This window comes from Ahaetulla prasina, chromosome 2, assembly GCF_028640845.1.
Source record: "Ahaetulla prasina isolate Xishuangbanna chromosome 2, ASM2864084v1, whole genome shotgun sequence".
Classification (NCBI taxonomy): Eukaryota; Metazoa; Chordata; class Lepidosauria; order Squamata; family Colubridae; genus Ahaetulla; species Ahaetulla prasina.
In genome coordinates, this window is record NC_080540.1 from 149263858 (window position 1) to 149286092 (window position 22235).

General features: G+C 41.1%; 1 protein-coding gene across 1 annotated transcript in view; it reads left to right on the forward strand.

Moving 5' to 3' along the window:
* The window catches only part of COPRS (coordinator of PRMT5 and differentiation stimulator), a 168436-nt gene extending 154930 nt beyond the window's left edge, over nt 1–13506 (forward strand). Inside the window, exon 6 of the mRNA XM_058172809.1 lies at nt 13277–13506. The gene's annotated coding sequence lies outside the window, so the exon portion shown is untranslated. The remainder of the gene's footprint in view (nt 1–13276) is intronic.
* Nucleotides 13507–22235: the final 8729 nt, after the last annotated feature.

Sequence of the window (22235 nt, forward strand, 5' to 3'; positions counted from 1 at the left end):
AACAGTTTGAAGAATGCAATATATTTGGATATAAAACTTTTCACAATTGTTTTATCAGAATGAAATGTTCTCCACTTCTATTTATTCTTGTCCCAGAGGATTTGTGGACAGAATTTTCAGGAAAAAAAAATGTTAGTTCCCTTGATTATTTTTTAAAGTTTATGGCACCATGCAATGCAGCAAGGCTGGTTTTGGTTGTAGACCTCTGTCTTTGTGCAGTGCCATTGTAACTTTGAATGGTCAGTATAGGTAGTCCTTGACTTACAACAGTTTGCTTAGCAACCGTTCAAAATTACAACAGCACTGGAAAAAGTGACTTACGGCCATTTTTCACACTTATGACCGTTGCAGCGTCCCTATGGTCACATGATTTATATTCAGATGCTTAACAACTGACTCACATTTATGATCGTTGTAGTGTTCCGGGGTCATGCGATCACCTTTTTGTGACCTTCCGACAAGCAAAGTCAATGGGGAAACCAGATTCACTTAACAACCATATTACTAATTTAACATTTGCAGTGATTCACTTAACAAATGTGGCAAGAAATGTGGCAAGAAAAGTCATAAAATGGGCAAAACTCATTTACCAAATTTCTTTTGGGTTCAATTGTGATCGTAAGTTAATCGTAACCTGTAAACGAACGGTTATAAGTGGAGGACTACTTGTATTCAGATTATCTCTTCCTGTTAGTCCAACCTCTTGGATTTCCTAAAACAACCACCTGAAACTTTGGTGCTGAGAAGCCACCCCAACATGAAGATGTTCAGCAGTCCATTAAACCGCTTCCTGCACTTGTGTTCTCCATTAACGGTCTTCTCAGCCCCAACTGTAAAATTTGACCTGACATTTAAAAATAGCTCCTTAAGAAGAGCTGAGAGTTCCTCAGCAGAGGTTGCCAGGGAAAGAAAAATTGGCAAGCTCGCTTGCTGCTTAATGTTTCAAAATTAATTTTCCCTGTCAAGATTCTTCTTCATTTTCCCTTTGCTGTTTACGCAGGAATGTAATGGGGAACAATTAAAACAACCAAAATTTCAAAATTGCTGAAGGCACTAAGAAAAAAGGAGCTTGCTCATTGTTCTCATTTTCTGTGTATTGTCAAGTTCACTATTAATGTATTTCTTTCAACTTTTTAAACGCGTACCACACTCTTCTATTCAACTGAATTCTCAGATGTTATCAAAATAGAGAGCCAGTTTAATCTAGTGTGTAAGGCACTAGACTAGAAAAGAGGCAGCCATGAGTTCAAATCCAGCCTTAGGCTTAGCCATGAGAGCCAGCTGGGTGACATTGGGCCAATCTTTTTCTCTCAGCCCAAGTCTCCTCAACGGGTTGTTGTGAGGAAAATTGGAGGAAGCTGTGTTGGATAGGTTTGCCACCTTGAGTTATTTGTAAAAACAATAAAGTTGAGATATAAATAATAATGATAAAGTTTTTAAATAATTTAATAATAATATAAATATAAAATATAATAATAATATAATTATATAAATATAAAATATAATAATAATAATAATAATATAATATAAATAATTAAAATATTAGAATACAGTATATAGCAGGGGTAGTCAACCTTTTTATACCTACTGCCTACTTTTGTATCTCTGTTAGTAGTAAAATTTTCTAACCGCCCACCGGTTCCACAGTGGTGTGGGGGGAGATGCGTGAGCTATTCTGGGACGAGGCTCTTTTGTTTACGGTCGCACTATAGCGCCATTTAACTTCACTTACGTAACATGAACTAAACTTAGGCGCGGTTGTTACAAATAGTATATTTTCAGAAATTTAAATTGTCACGGGGAATTTTATGAAAACCTAATGAAAATGTTTTTAAATAATGCTATGAAAAATTTTTTAAAAGTCAATTAAATTAAAAAAAAGGAAAGTGCTTCAGTATCGGACAAAACCCCTACCGCCCACCAAGCTGGAACGCCCACTAGTGGGTGGTAGGGACCAGGTTGACTACCACTGGTATATAGTGTCATTAAGATGTTGAATTAAGATCAGAGAGACCCAGGTTATCATAGATGGGAAACAGGCAGGGGTGAAATGCTCCCAGATCGGACCGGATCGGGCGATCTGGTAACGATCATGGTCAATAGTTCAGTGATCTGGTAGCCACCTGCCCGAGTGTCATTACTTCCTGGTTTTAACCAGGGAATAATGTGTTTTTTACCTTCTTAGCATGTGCAGAAAGTTTTGTTCATGCGCAGAAGGTCTGCGCGTGCATGGGATGCGCGCAGGCGGCGCGTGCACTTCCAAACCGGTAAAGAAGGTAATTAGATTTCACCTCTGGAAACAGGTGAACAGAATGCTGGAGATTGAGCTTCTGCAAGAAATGATAGAAATCTAAATAAATAAATAAAACAAGAAACCATATTTTCAATGGCAACGGGACAAGATTCTAGTATCAATTACAAAGGTGAATGAACTTCTTTTCACCTTACACTAGAACTATACCTTGGGCTAGAAGACCTCCAAGGTCCCCTCCAACTCCGTTATTCTGTTCTGTTCCATTCTGTAATTACTGAGTTGGAACTAAAGTGTGATTGAGAATCTGGACTTCCGGGTTAACAACCGGGAATCCTTGAGGATCAATTTTCTTGAAAACTGCAAGGTTAAAGCTGACAACTTTCTGAATCACAGGAGTTTTTATTTTCTTTATAAAAACTGAACATGGGCATGTGTTCACCTGGATGTGGCTTGTCTTGTTGCAGCAATGGGAACAGTCCTTCTTCCCATCCACCCACCCACCCCAGCTAAACATTTTTCTAACTGTGTGCTATTAAAAGAAGAAAATCAATTGAGGAAAAGAACTGGCAACTCTAAGATGGGAGCCACCCACCCTCTCCCACAATTGCAACTGCATTGTGGTTCTGAAAAGTACAGTGTGTGCGCGATGGTGTCATAATAGAGTGCTTTCATGCACCAGATTTGAAACCCTTCCAATCTAAAAATTCCCCTATTCCTATGGGGAACATTCTGCCTTGAATGTTGAATTCAAACGAAGCAACACCAAATTCCTGTATATGACGCTCCCTACCCACAAAATAATCAGAATGAGGAATTTCTTTTATCTTTTGTCTTTTCCTCTGTCTGCTGCCATATTGATTTTTTCCCGCCTGCCCTCTCTAACACCTCTGCTGCTTGTACACTTTGACCTCTCTGGTTCCTTCAGTTTGTACCATTCTAAGACAAATACAAGGCATGAGAAGCTTGTGCAACAACATTTGAATCTTACAGTGGTCCAAGCCATACGGAAACAAGAAGAAAGAAGTTGCATCATTAGCAATGAGGCCTTGGATAGTCTTCTGAAGGTGGAAGTGAGAGAGTCGAGTGCTTTAGCAAGCCTCTGAGAGATGCTGAATATAAGATGGGAAGGGGTCACCTAATCCTAGTTGTGCAAGTCAGAAACTCTGTGATGCGTCCTATTAACTGTAGAATTTTCACTTGGCCCACTTGGGTTAAGATCCAGGCTTTTCTGCAACAAATCCATAGGGAAATAAAGCTACACTACATTTTCCATGACTTTTGGCTTTCAAAAGTTTTCAGTCTTGATTCAAAGTTTGTTTAGTTGAATAGCTAAACAAAATGCAGGAAAAATCAAAGGCATTTTTCAGTCTCGCCTCCTCCCTGATGATATCTTAAGGGGAGGGGGAAACAACTCTTGAAGTAAAAGCACTATACAAATCAAAATCATCAGTCTAAAGTTAGGGAAATTTCTAAGACAAATTCTAATGAACGTACTCCGTAAAATATTTATCCCACCGTTGTATGTTTGCAGGCAATACTTGGAGATGGACTAGCATGGAGCTGCCATCAGGTCTTGATCTGGGCAAGCACATATAAACTTATATACTGTCTAAATTTGATTCAGTATCATAAAACAAATATGAAGGCAAACATATTCTTAAGCAAAATGCAAGCAGCAACACACTGAAGCACATAAACAGTAAATATAAACAAGTGTTGTGTCTTGATCAGTGGTGGATTGCTACCGGTTCACCCTGGTTTGGGTGAACTGGTAGCAGCAGCAGAGGGAGGCTCTGCCCACCTGCCTGGACGTCATCAAATACGCTCTGCACATGCGCGAGTGAACCGGTAGCAAAGGTAAGTGAAACCCACCACTGGTCTTGATATAATTCTTTATAACATTTCAGATAATGTTTACTATTTTGGCGTCATCCTAATGATTGTGCTTTATTTACTGTGGGGTCCTTGGTACTCTCTGAGGTTTGTGGTTTTCTTGTAGACCAGTGATGGTGAACCTTTGACGTGCCCGCGTGCCAGCCTGCATGCTGGAAGTGGCACACGAAGTCATCCCACGAGGTATGTGCAGTCCCACTGCCCTTTGAGCACGCAGGAGTGCCGATACCTGGAATAGTGGCGGTCCATTGCACATGCGCGAGCCGGCACCCGAACACCCGGATACCGGCATGGAAGCATGCCCGATGAACAGCTGGCCATCGTGCATGCGTGCAACGTCAGCCTGGAAGGTCGGGTGCCGGCCTGCGTATGTGTGACAGAATGCCACTTTTCCTGGTTCTGCCACTCCCGCGCACATGACAGCCAGCTGATCGGTGCGCGTGTGATCACAGGAACACGGAATAGGAGCCATGGAGGCTGCGCATTCTTTGCAGGATGGTTTCGCACGCTGCTTCTGGCACGCGTGCCATAGGTTCCCCAACACTGTTGTAGACATTTCATTACCAAACTAGGTAACATCATCAATACCAGCGAGGGCCCTACAGTTCAGCTCTGAGCTGCAAATATTATCTTAGAGCTTTCCAGCACTGCGAAAGGAGGACTCAAAAGTGAATGGAATTTTAACAATAAAATGAAAATGAAACTAAATACTGTTTGCCTTAGTTCTAGTTTGTGTTTCTTTTTTAGATCTCCCATATTCCTAAACACGTCCATGTTTACATTCCTGGTACATTTCCTAGTAACGTATGAGAAGGATATTATTATGGCTGCTTAGATGAATGTCTAAGCTTCGCTACAGATAACAGGATCCAACTTCCTCCTGCCAAGGGTGTGACAGACCTTGTTTATGGGAGTAATCTGCACTTTTGCTACAATCAGCATTATTTCCAGGAGGTTCTAGTTATGTTTATCTTCAAAATCTCATTTGGTGCAGTTTAAGAATATTTAAATTGCAGCAGTGATGCTTCTGCCTAATGTCAAAGTTATTGTTAGTAGCTTCAATATTAGAAAAGGGGGAGGAAAAGTGCAACAGATAGATAGCCACCACCACAACCCTGAGTAGCATACTTCTCCGATTGAATACAGATGAATTTAATGAGATCAAATAAATCTCTTTCCGTCACGTTGATGGGGAATGTCCTCGCTGAAATTCATGAATCCCATTTGAATGGTTACAAACAAAGAGCACTATTTACTCCCTTTTTACAGAGAAGGTATTTCTTTTGTAGCTTTTTTTAAATTCACATTTATATCCCGCCCTTCTCCGAAGACTCAGGGCGGCTTACACTATGTCAAGCAATAGTTTTCATCCATTTGTATATTATATACAAAGTCAACTTATTGCCCCCAACAATCTGGGTCCTCATTTTACCTACCTTATAAAGGATGGAAGGCTGAGTCAACCTTGGGCCTGGTGGGACTTGAACCTGCAGTAATATCTCAACTTAATTTCCGATTGGTCTAAAACTTGGCAACTCCAAATCTCAACCAGAAAATGCTCAGTCTTACATATTGGAAAAAAGAACCCTAACATCAAGTACAAACTTAATGGACATTACCTAACTGACGACCCCCACCCTGTCAAAGATCTTGGAGTTCTCATATCAAATGACCTTAATGCCAAAGCCCACTGCAACTACATAGCAAAAAAGGCCCTAAGAGTTGTAAACCTAATTCTACACAGCTTCTTTTCTAAAAACTCTACTCTACTAACCAGAGCATACAAAACATTTGCCAGACCTATTCTTGAATACAGCTCATCCGTCTGGAACCCATGCCTCATCTCTGACATTAATATAATAGAACGAGTCCAGAAATATTTCACTAGAAGAGTTCTTCACTCCTCCGAAAACAACAAAATACCTTATACCAACAGACTTGAAATCCTGGGATTAGAAAACTTACAACTCCGTCGACTCCGATATGACCTGTGTTTAACACACAAAATCATCTATTGCAATATCCTTCCTATAAAAGACTACTTCAGCTTCAATCGCAATATTACAAGAGCAAAAAATAGATTCAAGCTGAATGTCAACCGCTTCAAACTTGATTGCAGAAAATATGACTTCTGTAATAGAGTTATCAGTGCTTGGAACACATTACCTGACTCTGTGGTCTCTTCTCATAATCCCAAAAGCTTTAACCAAAAACTGTCTACTATTGACCTCACCCCATTCCTAAGAGGACTATAAGGGGCGTGCATAAGAGCACAATAGTGCCTACCGTTCCTGTCCTATTGTTCCCTTCATTATATCAAATTAATATTATTGATGCATATTTTTACTTATATATTTTCTTCAATACATATTGTTTTATCTATGACAGTTGTTTGTGTATACTGTTGTGACAAAATAAAAAAAAATTGCAAGCAGCTGCTGTTAATAACAGACTGTCTTACCAGTCTGAGCCACAGAGGCCCTTGCATATCCCTTCCAGTGAAATGGGCTAAAGTGCATGTTAGTGACATTAAATGGCAGATATTGCTGGCATTGATTTATACCTAATATTTTGGGACAGGAAAGCAATAGTTCCCTCCTAAAATTCTGGCTCTATCTGAGAAATTTCTGGAAAGGGGGAATGAGATTTTTGAACGTTTCTCTCAAAGAGAAGGTAACCCTGTCCATATGCTCGTAGACAAGGGGATTAATTAATTAATTTATTTTTTAAAAAAAAGAGAGAGACCACTATAATTAATTCACTGAAAATGAGGCTGAGACATTCCTCTTAACATTTTTAAGGTTCTGTATTTTAATTAACCGAGTTTAAAAGAGGCAGATTTAATATTTAAGAGATCATTTAAAATCACCATCTAGACGGAAACTGCAGTTAAAGATGTTATAGATCTGCAATTAGGAATAAAAGAAAATATGAATAAGCCTGCAGTAGCATACAGAGGTGAATACATCAATACGAACTCCGCTATCGTTGTGACAGAGGTTCACAGACACCAGTTGAATGTAAAGGTAAAGGGAAAACCTGCCTAAAATGGAATCTAGGGGGCGCTTGCCAGAAGGCCTGTTGCTTAGAGAATGAGCAAAGCATGTGCTAAAGACAAACAAATCAACCATTATTTAAAGAGGAACACAGTATCACAACCAAGCTTCATAAATCATGTCGAGGTCCTATATCATGCACATACACAAAAACCACCTTAGTAGGATTGAAGCTGAGGGAATTTAATCAAAATTTGATTGAAACCTTTTGGCTATATCTCATTTTGCCATAACGGGAGGAAAAAAACCCCCAAAAACCTATTTTTCAGGTGTTGTAAAGATTGCCCGAAAATCACCCGGCCATCTGGATGATTTTCATGTTAGCGCTAATCAGGGGGTGGGTTCTACTTACCTTTACTACCAGTTCGCAGCGGGATCACACTTGCTTCTGCGCATGCACAGAAGCTTCCTCATGATGTCGGGGTTGGTGGGCGGAGCCTACCGACAATTTTATTACCGGTTCACAAGAACCGGTCCGAACCGGGGGCAACCCACCACTGGCACTAATTGACTATTACAGGCTGACAATATCTCTTGTCCAGAATTAAGGAAATTGATGCTACTTTTGCCAGGTGATCTTTCAGCAAAATAGATCTAGCAGAAGCTTGAATCTATAAGTACAGAGGAATATTTTGAGGGCCATCTCAACAGAAATACAATCCTTGCAAAGGATTATACTTTTATTACAGATTTGTTTGTGGCGTAAAACCTGCAGAGAGACAGAGACCAAGTGCCACAAGACCTCGCTTGGGTACCTGAGGCTGTTTAGATGACATCACTGTGACAGCAAAGAATGATGAGGTGTATCTGCAAAACGGTATACACCTTAGAGCCGAGTTCCCCAATTTTTCCAGTTTTGTGTACTAGCAGGGGGTGAGGAGAGGAGATAGTTCTGCATGAATGTGTCGTGTCCCACTCCTCCTCTGACGGCCAGGTCGGGGAAGTCCGTATCAAGCGTGCCTCTGCAGCTTTGCCAAAGTTCTGTCAGAGTTCTCAGGGCAGGCAGGAGACCAGGATGTGACTTCAGCAATCCAAGTTCGACTTTGCCTGACTCAGAGAATGCCAGAAAGCAGATCCTTTATATAGGCCATGGGGTGTGGCTCCATGACTCAGCACTTATCCAGGCCTGCCCCTCTCTTCCTTTTGATGACGTCGCCTCTCCACTCTTCGGAAGCGTGGGTCCCTCCAGCCTCCAGCTGCCAGCAATTCCAGTTCGTGACTGGCTTCACACTCCCCAGGCTCACATGCTGTGGGGGAGGGGCCCAGCTGCTCTGTTTGTCTGGGCGTGGTGCCAGGACTGGGGGCTGGAGGCATGCCAGGACATTCTTCTGCACCATCAGCGTCCGGCAGGAGACGAGAGGGGCCCGGCTGCGGCGGCAGGGGGGGGGCGAGCAAGGCACAACAGAATGGCAGGCAAGTGCACATGCACAGCTCCATTTGCATGAGCAGCAGGCACGTGTGCAAGCCTCTTGCACAATTGGAATGCACGTGCATGCGCTCGCCTGCTAGTGGCACAAGTGGGGGTGCACGTGCACTCACCACTCGTCCATCACTTCCGCGGCACAGTTCCGAATGATTCAAGGCTCAGTAGTGGGCCACAGCCTGGGTGTTTGGGGACCCCTGTCTTAGAGTGTGACATGACAATTGTGTTTTTAAAAGCTATTACTGTATTATTTATTGTTGTCACGTCATTCACATATAAGGCCTGGAGCAGTGCTGGCAGGGGAATTCTGGGAGTTGAAGTCTACTTATCTTAAAGTTGCCAAAGTTAGGAAACACCAGCCTGGAGTAACACGAAGAGGAAATTCAAACATTTGTGAATGCTCTCCTCAACTGCCACCTTGATTTTTGATTTGTCAATTATTATAACAATTTCCCTGCCAAATTTAGCCATCGGGAATCTATCTCTCAAACCCTTTGCCAGTGGGGAGGTCATGGCAGTGGAAAGGAGAACTTGAACAAGCAAAGAGTTGGAAGGAAAATCCATCTGGTTCAGTTCCAAGCCGGGAGAAAGGGACTGGAGACAAAATGGAGGCTGGAGGCTGATTGGAAAGGGGGTCCATTTATTGATGAAGCAGAAGCACATGGGTGGTTCTGGGCAGCTGAACACATGGAGTTGAGAGGGGGGAGTTATACCTTCTCTTGGGCTTTGATCTTGAGCTTCCTGTTCCTGTGCAAGAACATGTATTCTATTGGCTGTTGTAGGGGTCATAGCTGGCTCTGTAGTTTGTCTGTCTGAGCTTGGTCTGCTGGTGCAATGAAGGGGCTTGTTGGGCAATTCCTATTGTGGCTGAGGGCTAATCCTACCTTTGTTCAGCCCTTGCTGCAGGGAATTTGCTTACAAATAGAGCTACCTAGATCTCAATAAGCTCTTTGTCTCTTAAGTGCTGACATCTGCTGAGGGCCATCAAGAAAGATGGGGGCTGCTTTCTGTCTCCAAGAGCATGTTTCTCCATTTCTCATCCAGGGAAATATAATATTCTGCCTTTTTCTCAATAATTTCTCAAATTATTTCATTCTTCTAGGAGAGAGGTGGGGGCTAATGTTCTACAAAAGAAAACAGTGACTTTGAACACCACCCACTTTTACTACTGAAGGTAGCTTGTAATTCTTTCAATATGGCATTGACCCATTTGTTGTGTTCTGTATTGTGGAGGAGAGCAGTGAATGCCTAACAGCTTTCACATCCTCTTAGTTTCCAATTTTAAAGAAGAATCATGTGTAGACTTGCAAGCTCTGAGGTCTGTTTGAGGATTTAAGCATTTCAACCAACCCTGGTTTAGAAGGGAGTTTGTTCTCATCATAGATCGTCAGCCATCATTATCAATCTTCGATGCCTTAAAAGAGATTCTGCTTAGAGCAGCTGCTTTAATCCAGCACTGGGCTTTGTCCCTTGGAGAACGCAGAAACAAGACAGAATTCAAAAGGACATTCAATATGCAAATGCCGATGGATTGTTTGTTTTGCCCCTGCAGAATAAACAGCCTGAAAAATCAACATTAAATGGGGTTTCCTTTGACATGTTTTCTGTCACAAGGGTTGAGACTCTTCCTGTCACAGCTGAGATAGTTTAGAGCAGGGGTCTCCAACCTTGACAACTTTAAGACTTGTGGACTTCAACTCCCAGAATTCTTAAGTCTTAAAGTTGTCAAGGTTGGAGACCCCTGGTTTAGAGAGAAACAAGGAGAGACTTAATATTGTCTGTTACTCCAGAATGACAGGAATACATAGCAAACGTGTCAGTTCTTGGAGTTTTATATGCTCTGATGAATGTATACTTGAAGGCAGTGGTGAAATCCAAATTTTTTTACTACTGGTTCTGTGGGCGTGGCTTGGTGGGTGTGGCGTGGCTTGATGGGCATGGCAGGGGAAAGATACTGCACAATCCCAATTCCCTCCCCACTCCTGGGGGAAGGATACTGCAAAATCTCCATTCCCACTCCACTCTGGGGCCAGCCAGAGGTGGTATTTGCCGGTTCTCCGAACTACTCAAAATTTCCACTACCGGTTCTCCAGAACTTGTTGGATTTCACCTCCGACTTGATGGCAGCTGTATGATGTGGGGTTAGAGGGTCATCACACCATCTGGATTGAGAACTTGAGTGTTGGAAGAGCTAAGCCCTTCCTATCTTGGGGTAGTAAAGGAGGAGACAATATTTCATTATGCTATTTCGTGGCCAGAAAATAGACTTACAGATCAAACATTGTTTTGGTTTTCCGGTTGTCAGCATGTCCCTGTTGTGTCTTGCCCACCCTCAGAGCAGCCGGGGCCTTCTTACCTGCTCCCGAACACTGAGGAATGTATGCCTCCCGGCCCAAGTCCTGGCTCCATGCCCACACAAACTGCAGAAGAAGGAGCATCTCCCTGCCCCAGCCCTGACTCCATGCCCAGGCAAACGGAGCAGCTAGACCTCCCCTCCCCCACAGCATGTGAGCCTGAGGAGGGTTTATTACCAACAGCTGATTGGAGTAATCCTCGCATCAGAAGATTGGAGAGGCGGAGGCAACAGAAGGAAGGGAGGGGCAGGCCTTAATGAGTGCTGAGTCATGGAGCCACACCCCATGGCCTATATAAAGGATCTACTTTCTGGCAGTCTCTGAGTCAGGCAAAAGTCGAACTTATCTTGCTGAAGTCACTTACTGGTCTCCTGCCTGCTCTGAGGACTTTGCTAGGACTTTGGGCAGAGCTGCAGAGGCAAGCCTGATTCGGATTTCCCTGACCCAGCCGTCAGCGGAGGAGTGGGACACGACAGTCCCAAAGTTGTTAAAAGCCATGCCACGTCACCAGTGAGAACCATCTGCTTAATATGGCAAAGGATTAATACAGACGTCGCCACACTATTATAGGCATAATATTTTTCAGTGTCAGTAGGTGTCAAAAGTGTCAAAAGTGACTCAAGGTGTTTCCAAGAACTTTAGCAACAAAAACCACCCATGCCAGATATGTAATAAGAGACTCCCTGCAGAAAGCAGATGTTCCAGAACAAATAGCAAGTGACAGTAGACCATATATTTTAGACGAACAGTTTTGGCATTCCTGAAAAGACATGTAGCATCAGCACCATTTCACGGAGCTACAAATGGATTGGCTGAACAGTTTGTTTGAAGATTCAGGGATACTTTAAGAGTAATATTTGAATCAAAAAGTTATACATTTATTGTTGGCATATCTCAGTACAGTTTGCATGACAAAAAGTGATGCTGCGATTGTACCGCATGTTCAAGGTTGGGCCTTCTCAAACCAAATTTGAGAGGAAGTGTTCAGAACACCAGGTCCTCGATTTACAACCATAATTGAGCCCGAAATTTCCATTGCTAAGCAAGACAGTTAAGTGAGTTTTGCTCCATTTTACAACCTTTCTTGACACAGTTGTTAAGTGAAGCACTGCAGTTGTTAAGTTAGTAACACGGTTGTTAAGTGAATTGGGTTTCCCGTTGCTTGTCAGAAGGTTGCAAAAGGTGATCACATGATCCTGAGCCATTGCAAACATCATAAATATGAGTCAGTTGCCAAAAATTTGAATTTTGATCTTATGACCATGGGGATGCTGCAATGGTCATGTGAAAAATGGACAAAAGTCACTTTTTTCAGTGCTGTTAACTGTTTGAACAGTCACTAAATGAATTGGTATAAATTGAGGACTATCTGTACAAGCTGAGTTATCTTCTCACAATGAAACAGGCCTACATAGTTAGCTGAAGGTCAGAGGTACAGAAACAAGTGGAGGCAAGTGATGAAGTTGGAAATGCAACTGTATTTCCTGAGCGATCAGCAGAAATGCCTCTTGCCAGACTTAGACGTATAACCGGTAACCGCTAACAGTGGAGTAGTTAGATATGCCCCAGTGGAAATCCCTGTTTGTGGGACAGATAATCTACTTATGAAAGCCATCAAAATATTTAGATATGTAAACATAAGAGTGTATACTCTGGCAAGGAGATGTATCAGGGTTGTTGTTTTTTTGGCGAAGATCTTACATTTTACTTGATTGTTTTAACTTTGCAGATATGCTGTAATTCTTCACATTAACTGGTGATACCTTCTAGAACACGGATGTTACTCACATTTTCACGGTGGTGTCACATGACATATTGGGACTTTGTTCTCCTTCACTAAACCAGGCGTGGGTGTGGCCAGCGTGTGCCCCATCCGGCCCGCGGGCCAGGAGTTTGACACCCCTGTTCTAGAAGTTACAATGTAAACAGCTCAAAAACCTTACACTGGATTCAAGTGTCTTTGTTTGATCTGAAGAAAAGGACCCTGGTAACTCAGATTCTTGCCTTCGTGATATATTTCTGGCAAGGCAGAAAGCAGAAATAATACCTTCAGATTAGCTAATGTAGAGATTAATTTTAAATAGTGCAGTCCCAACCCCCTAACAGTACAATCTGAATTTTCACATAAGTCTTTACTAAAATATGCTGCTAGGAAACTGTTTTATTTTGACAGGAAACTGGGATTGATTTAGCCTTTATTGGCTGTTCGGCATATATTTTTAAAAAAATCTATACATGTGAAATGGATATTATTTGGATAGATGCTGTTTATAATCTTTCATTTTTAACTTCACAGACTGCTTGGAACGTCTGTGGATGGAAGAGCTGCATGGAAATACTAAGATTAAAGAATTTGAAATTATCCTCCCCCAATCACGAAGAATTATGGGAAACTACAATGATGCAAATGATTTGATTGATTATTCTTTGATTACTTATTGTACCGTATGACTGTCACTGGGTGTTGTGCCCTGTGATTCTTGACGAGTGTATCTTGTCTTTTTATGTACACTGAGAGCATATGCACCAAAGACAAATTCCTTGTGTGTCCAATCACACTTGGCAAATAAAGAATTCTATTCTATTCTATTCCATTCCATTCTATTCAAATGAACTGTTAATGGTTCTCTACATTCCATATGTTCTCAGAAAATAGAATTATGATGAAATCATAGCATGCTCTGATTTGGGTTTGCCGAGCATGTGTGTAATCTGCAACCTGTGTCTTCAAGAATGAGCCTCAGCAGCGACATTCTGACATGCTACACAAAACCTGGGGTAGCTCTTGAGCTGAAAAAAGTTGGCACTTCTGAATTAAGCCATAGTTTGTTATCTTAATCACCCAACCAGTCAGCCAATTAATAACCATAACAACTGTGCTGTGCCACAACCTGCGGTTTCCAACCCACAGTGGCTGGGTTCCCATGCTGCGCCATGGCAAAATCCAGCTGCGTGATGGCTTAGTGTGAGGAATAAATCTGGGAACTGACTTTCATTGGAACTTGACATGTCTGATCTGTTTTGTTGGAAGGATAAAACAAGGCAAGAATATCGAAAAGTAGGTTGCCTATTAAAAAATTGCATCGTAGCGCTCTGCATTCCTCTAACCGGGGTCAATGCAGTTTTGAGACTTAAAATGCAAATATCCTCTCGGCCATTTTAATTGCATACATTTAAAAACGATAGGAAGACACGGCATCGAGGCAGTTCTTTAGGGAGGATGTATTTGTTTTTTTCTACCCCTCTGCAAAGCTGAGTGGCTCAAGGGCAGCTGATATTTTAAGGGTTTAGGATTCCTGCCAGGTACAATACCCCGATTTCATTGGGAAACCCTGGCAGGATTTCAACAGAACTGTACATGGCCTGTTTGATTATATGTCGAGGAACAGCTGGGGAAGTGGTTTCAGTTACCCAGGGTTCTGCTGGTGGCTGCGGTTAGTTGAAGGGAGCAGCCTCCTCTTAATGACACACTTGAGCTCTGCTTTAAAAGTTGAGTGGAAGACAGCTTCCCATCCACACCAGGGTGAGCAGGACACGAGAAGAGCCATTTTGGGGGTGGCGGTGGGAATTAAGCTGTTTATTTTATGGATAAGTATAGTTCCAGCTATTTCCTGCGCATTCCAGTTGCACAGAAGATCGCCTCTGCCAATTTGTTCTTGACATATTTACAGATGGAGAAAGCTGTCTCTGGGCTCGTGCTTGCAAACATTGTGCTCCGTGATGAAAATGTTCCTTTGGATCCGAACAACACATATTTGTCCCCCTGTGCAGCAAGAGCCAGAGTGTCTGCCAACTCTATTAAAGGCTAATTCTACACCTTTTAAAAGGAGGAATACATGTGTAGGCCAGCACACACATACAGGCACAGAGAGCAATTTTTAGCTGGCATAATAGAAACCCCAAATCCTTTCCAACTGGCTTTCTTCAGACTCCATACCCAAATGAGTGAGATTAAGTGATTATTGTTTGGAAGCAAGAATAAATGAAGAGGGTTTGGGAGATGTCTCCCTTCCTGACAATGGGCATGTCTGGAGTTTGTTAAGAAACTGACTGGTATCAGGGGCTGCGCCTTCGTAAGGATTTGCAAAGGAATGGAGAAGGTGATCTCATTCTACGCATCTTGTATTTGATTCCAGCCTCAGTGCTGGAAAAAGGAGATGCCCCTAAAGTGGGCCTGCTATAGGCCTTCATTATTTAGGGTCTGCCAAGTCACACTTGTTTGTTGTTTTTTCTCTGGATCTTCCTCCCCATATTATGGGATTTTAGACGCTATCTGGATGTGTTTCAAAGCTTGGAATTTTGTAATATGTTGTACTGTTAACATGATGGGGATCTTTCATATCATAAATTGCTTACATTTATAACAATGTAATAATAATAATGAGAGCCAGTTTGGTGTAGTGGTTAAGATGCCAGCCTAGGGGCTGTCAATTCTAGTCCCTTCTTAGGCACAAAGTCAGCTGCGTGACCTTGGCCCAGTCGCTCTCTTCAGCCTGTGGAAATAGGCAAGGCAAACCACTTCCAAAAAAAACAGAAACTGCAGGGACTTGACAAGGTCAACATTGATTGAAGGCAATCATCATCATCATCAACAACAACACTGTAAGATTTTTAATATAGATTATCAAGCCATCTCCTATACAGATATTGGAATGGAATTTGGCCCTGAGAAATATAGTATAATAGCAATAAAGCAGAGTAAAATCAAAAGCATAATGGAATTGAAATGCCAAATGGCCAAAATCATTAGGAGCCATCAAAATGAAGCTTATAAGCATCTGGGCATTTTACAGTCGGTTAGTATCAAGTATGGACAAGTTAAAAATGTAATTAATAAAGAATATGTCCAAGAGTGTGAGAAAATTGCTAAAGACAAAATTGAATTGTAAACACCATCAAAGCTATTAATACCTGGGCCATATCTGTGATATGATGCATTGTTGGAATTATTAACTGGACAGTTTGGACCAAAAATTAAGAAAGTGATGACTGTTCATCATGCATTACATCCCCATGGTGATATTGATAGATTATATCTGACCCACAAAAATAGAAGACAAGCTGTTGAAGAAGAGAAGCGTGCATTGGCTGATTATTGTAAAAGAAACCATGAACAAGCACAGATGTCAGTTAAAAATTGGAACTTATTAAATGTACAGTGAACAAGAAGTGAACATTGAAATAATATAATAAAAACATGAATAGAATGCTGGCAAGGAAAAGCATTACTTGGTCAATTTCTACAAAAGATTGAAGAGATAATGGATAAAGATAAATGGCTTACGAGTGAACAATAAAAAAAGAAATTGAAGGCTTGATTTTGGCTTCTCAAGAGCCAAAGTTGAGTACATTAGTTCTATTTGAACTAATGTACTCAAGGCCAGAATTGAAAAAAAAATCAGCAAATGATTCAAAGTGCAGATTGTACAAAGAAGCAGAAGAAACAGTAGATCATAAACTCGATTCAGAAGTATATGCAAGAAGATTGCACAAACTGATTATGAACAATCACACAACTGAGTCACCAAAAAGATTCACTGGAACATCTGTAAAAATTGTCATGGGGATATATATCTTATGTAATGGGGATATATAGTTGAAAAAGTAGTTGAAAAAGAGCAGGTTACAATAGTGTCAGATTTCCAAATACAGGCTTGGGTCATACTACACCAGATATAACTGTGACTGAAAAGAAGAAAGTGTGAATAATTGATGTGGCAATAGTAAGGGATATAGAATAGAAGACAAAGAATTGGAGAAGATCTCAAAGTCTCAAGATTTGAAAACGACTCTTGAAAGATTATGGCATAAACCAGCTCTGATGGCCCCATGTGGTTAGTGGCACACTGAGTACCATACCGAAAAATCTTGAGCAGCACTTAGAAAATCTGTGCCTTGACAGAATTTCCATCTGTCAATTTCAAAAGACCACAATACTCAGATCCACACATTTACTACGCAGATCTTGGGAAGATCTTGGTGCATATGAAGGCCAACACCAGCTAAAGAACTGGCAGCTGTGACTTTACGCTGTTATGATTAGATAATGATGATGATGACAACAACAAATGTATGCAAAGCCAGAATTGAGAAGACAGCAACAGACAGTAAGCCCCACCTATACAAAGAAGCTGAGGAAACAGTGGACCACCTGGTAAGCTGCTGCAAGAAGATCACACAGACCGACTACAAGCAGTGGCATGACAAAGTAGCAGCAATGGTGCACTGGAAGATCTGCAAGAAATATCATTTGCCTGCAAGCAAGAACTGATGGGACGCGGTGGCTCAGGGGCTAGGACATTGAGCTTGTCGATCGAAAGGTCGGCAGCTCAGCGGTTCGAATCCCTAGTGCTGGCGTGTAATGGGGTGAGTTCCCGTTACTTGTCCCAGCTTCTGCCAACCTAGCAGTTTTGAAAGCACGTAAAAATGCAAGTAGAAAAAATAGGGATCACCTTGGTGGGAAGGTAACAGTGTTCCGTGCGCCTTTGGCGTTGAGTCATGCCGGCCACATGACCACGGAGACGTCTTCGGACAGTGCTGGCTCTTCGGCTTTGAAACGGAGATGAGCACCGCCCCCTAGAGTCGGCAACGACTAGCATGTATGTGCAAGGGGAACCTTTACCTTTACCTTAAGAACTGATGGGACCATAAAATAGAGAAAGTCATAGAAAATGAAGAAGTTAAATTGTTGTGGGACTTTAGAATTCAAACAGACAGGCACCTGCCACATAATACTCGAGACTTAACAACTGTCGATAAGAAAGACAAAAAAGTCTGATAATGTTACATCTTGCAACAATACCTTTAACAAACAATAATATCTGCCTATTTCAGATCATTGGGAAGGACTAAATACCAGGATAAAAATGCCAAATCCAGTCTAAACCTTTGGCTAACTGTGCAATCAACCATAATAATAACTTGTGTCCTGTGATGGTATCTTTAATATTATTGAATTACAGTAATTTAATACTACTAAATTACAGTAATTAATAATAGTATTTAATAGCCATGAAGCCAGCTGGTTGACTGGGCTGGTCACTCAATTTCTCACCCAGCCCATTTCACAAGGTTGCTGTTATGAGGAATACAGGAGGAAGAAGGTGTCTTAGATATGTTCACTGCTTAAAGGCGAGATACAACCAACCAACCAAACAAACAAACGAATAACTTTTTCTTTTATTTAAGTTGCATAGACCTAGAAAAAATCCTGCCCCATCCATTGTCAATGCAAAACTGGATCCATGGATTTTTAAGATTCTTGGAGAACTTAGCTCTTCTTTAAACAGAACAACCTGATGGAGGGGGCCAAAACTACTCTCTGATCACTTAGCTTGTTTCCAGGAAAGCTTCTTTCTGAGGGGTGGGGGTGGGGAGGGGGCAGTAAATCTTCCTCAGTTTGTCCTTCACGGCTGTCTCCAAATTTGCTTCTGTTATTGCAAATGCTGCCACTTTACTAGCGGCCAGTCCAGCCCAATGGGATTTGAGGTAATTACATCTTTTTGCTGTTACTAGTCTGGTGTTCTGATGAATGGACGTCTCATGTTGGCTTGGCCGAGACAGCTATTCTTTCTCTCATATTTTAACCCTTAGGGGCCGAAACACTTACTTTGCTCTTCTAATCAGGACTGTACAAATTGTGAGATGGGGTACGGGGGTAGCTTTATGAGGTTTGCAAAAATGTTGGGCGCATTTCCCCCAAAGCCTTTGTAAAAAATTGCCATTGAGTTGTACTTTTTATGAGACAGAGCGAAATCTGAAGCTATGGGGAAAACAGTTATTTCACAAATTTAAAGTCAATGGCTTTAACAACGTGATTTTGTTTTTAATAAGGATGCTGGTGTACCACCCAAAAACAACATGCACTCTTGCATTTGCACTAGCACAACTATCCTCTCTTCTCTGGGGGCTGGTGTAGAAGTAAGTTTTCTTATTTTCCAAGGATTAGTCTTCTCCCACAAGTTTATCTTGACCCTCTGTACATCCTGTATCTATTGTGCATCCTTCCATTTTTCACTCTAAGTCCTCCAGCTTGGGTCTCATCACAATCCTGATGTCCTCGTGTCCATCTCAAACCTCTTCTTCTGCAAGACACTTAGTCCAGCAGAGATCTATGGTCAGATTACTTTCTAGCATCTTTTTTTTGGGTGGAGGTGGACAGCTAAATAAGTTAGTTGCTGTTGTAATATTACTCTCTCTCTGCTGTCTCAGCCATTCTGGGCACTCTGTCCCTTCCAGATTTTTGGCATCAAAGAAGTGGTAAATGGTTGCGCTGGCAGAGCTCTTTCTCTGTGGCAAGGACCTTGGAAGCTTTCCCCCCCATAATGTTTAAAACTTAAATAGCTAGCATGTTGTTCTGCTGGTTCAACTAACTTAAAGAGAAGACCTGAGAGGACCCCATGTCCACTTCTATTCCATTTTCCCGAGGAAGGGTTAATGTAAGAGTTTGAAATCGTCTCAGGTGAAAATGGGCTTGAAACAATATCAACCTGTGGACTTCCTTCTCCAACTTCTAGATATATTAAAATGTTCTCTGAGGGACCTCTCAGCATAGCGGGCCCTATAGGTAGAGATCAGAGGTCTTCAAACTTGGCAGCCAGAATTCTGGGAGTTGAAGTCCACAAATCTTAAAGCTGCCAAGTTTGAAGACCTCTGGTATAGATCTTTATCTGAACATTGCTCCAGGAGCAGGGATGGCAACTGAATGAATGGGGGGGGGGAAAGGAAATAGATATCATATTTCAGAGTTGTGGTATCTCTGGGGAGCAATATAGCTGTTTTTCTACAATTTGAGCATTAGGTTATGCATAGTCACTTGTTAGTCAGATCCCTTGTTCTTTCACTTCTGTGACTATGACCAATGATTCCAATTTTTTTGATATTGCTAAAAATTGAGGGTTGATAAAAAATGTGGTTTATGAATTGGTTGATTTTGGTAAGATGCCATATAAATCTATTCTGTAAATAGCCAAATTCATACTATACTTTTGCTATATAACTATTTGAAATGGATCGGGTTCTTTTTAAAAAAAAATATTGCTGCACAAGAGCACTTCCCACATTGACGGCTGAGCCAAGGCCTTGTCTCTGTTAAACCTCATCTCTCCAGTCAACTTTTTACAGCCAAGTTATAATCCCCTCGAAAATAGAATTGCAACAGAAGTCCTGCTAACTGCTAACCTAATCTTAAATGTAAACCACATTGCTTTACTAAAAAAGGACACAACTACTTATTAAACATATCCATGATTCAGCAATGTGAACTTTATAGCAACCTGAAGTTTACAGTTCTTATACACTTGGCACAGGTAACCTGCCTTGCTGTCAAAGGCTGCATGCCTTATTTGCACACTCACCGAGCTGTGGGCAGCAGTCCATTCATGGCACTCATTCAACTATCACAAACTTTGATGTGAGTACCCCAATATAAGCTTAGCAATGCAACCATCTTCTTTCAGACTGGCTTGATACATCCTTATAAGAGGAATGGCAGTTTTTATATATGTGTTTTTGCTTCGGTGCTAAAAGGAAGCTGCTCTTAAAACCTTTGAGCTGAAGAATGAGAAAACAAGACCTAACAGCAAACAAAGATAGCAATACATATTTTAATAGCAATTTTGTTAACACGTAATCTGTTTCCCCCCCCCCCGATACTGTAATAATTTTTAAATGCCTAACATCAAAGTCTCTAATGAAACACAATCCCACCCATTTATCTGTGGATGTTTCCCTTGACACCTCCAGGCTTCGTGCTCTACCTGTTTTTTTACATTTTAGAAAAATTTCTTAATTAAAAGATGGGAAGCTAGCATGCTGCAGATCAAAAGGATAGCCCCTGGCCCCATTTTATTTCCAAGAAATCCCAAGGGATTCAAAAGGGACCCCAAAGGGCAGATGGAGAAGGATCTTGAGGAAATAACTGTAGCAAATGGAATAAATTTGTGCTTTGTAAATGCTTAACCTCCACCATGGCAGTAGTTTGGAGAACAGGCAAATATTTCTCATCAGCCGTTTTAAAAGAATGCTCAAAGCATCTCCTCAAAATTCCAAGCATGATTCTCCAGCCCCCAAAAAGTTGAAGATCTTTGGGTTAGGTTTTCATTTCCAATGACGGGACAGCAGTATTTATTTCTTATAAAAGGTGATATTCCTCCTTTGAATGCTTATGCTTTGATGGATGAGATGCATAATAGTTATAACTACTTTTATTTATTTAATTTCTATATTCAATTTTTATAGCCATCCATTTTTACCCTTGGATTGACTCCTCATACAAAGAGACATTATGTAGTAACAGGAATATATTAACTACAATAAAATATCAAATAAAAATTATATTCACTGTAGAACATATGTACAGATGAATGGCTATCAAAGAGAGATCCAGGTAGCTTGGAGGTTAGGGAGTCCCACTCTCTAAATTCAGATCATTCTCTTGTCTCTATCAATTCAGGCTTCACCATAACCAAGACACAAAACACAGCCTAATCATCTAGTGATTAGACTGACCGATATAGGACGAGGACCTTAAAACATTCTGGATCTAAACCTTTTTCAAGCTTTAAAGGTCATCATTAGCATTTTGAATTTTGCCAAGAAATAAATTGGGAACTAATGCAGTTTGTAAGACAGATTGAATTCCTGATAGAGGCCTCATGCTTCCTGGTCTATTCTGTTATTGTGTTAGGACAAATGCCCCAGAATTAGTGAAATGAACCTAATAAGAACTATTGGTTGTTATTTTCATATTTTCAGACATTAAGACATGTGATTGTAAATGTTGATTGGGGATTGTCAACATTTTATTTTTATTTATTTATTTATTTAATTTTGTCATAACAATATACATAAGCATAACAAGCATAACACAAAAGATTATATAATATATAAACATATATATGAGGAGAAACAAGGTAGTATAAGCATATATATATATATAGGGGAAGAAACAACAGGACAGGAACGGTAGGCACATTTGTGCTCTTATGCATGCCCCTTAGAGTCCTCCTAGAAATGTGGTAAGGTCAACAGTGGATAGATTTTGAATAAAGCTTTTGGGGTTATGAGAAGAGACCACAAAGTCAGGTAATGCATTCGAAGCACAGACAATTTTGTTACAGAAATCGTGTTTTCTGCAATCTAAACTGGTGCGGTTGACATTAAGTTTAAATCTGTTGGTAGCTCTTGTGTTATTGTAGTTGAAACTGAAGTAGTCATTGGCAGGAAAGACATTACAACGGATGATTTTATGAGCG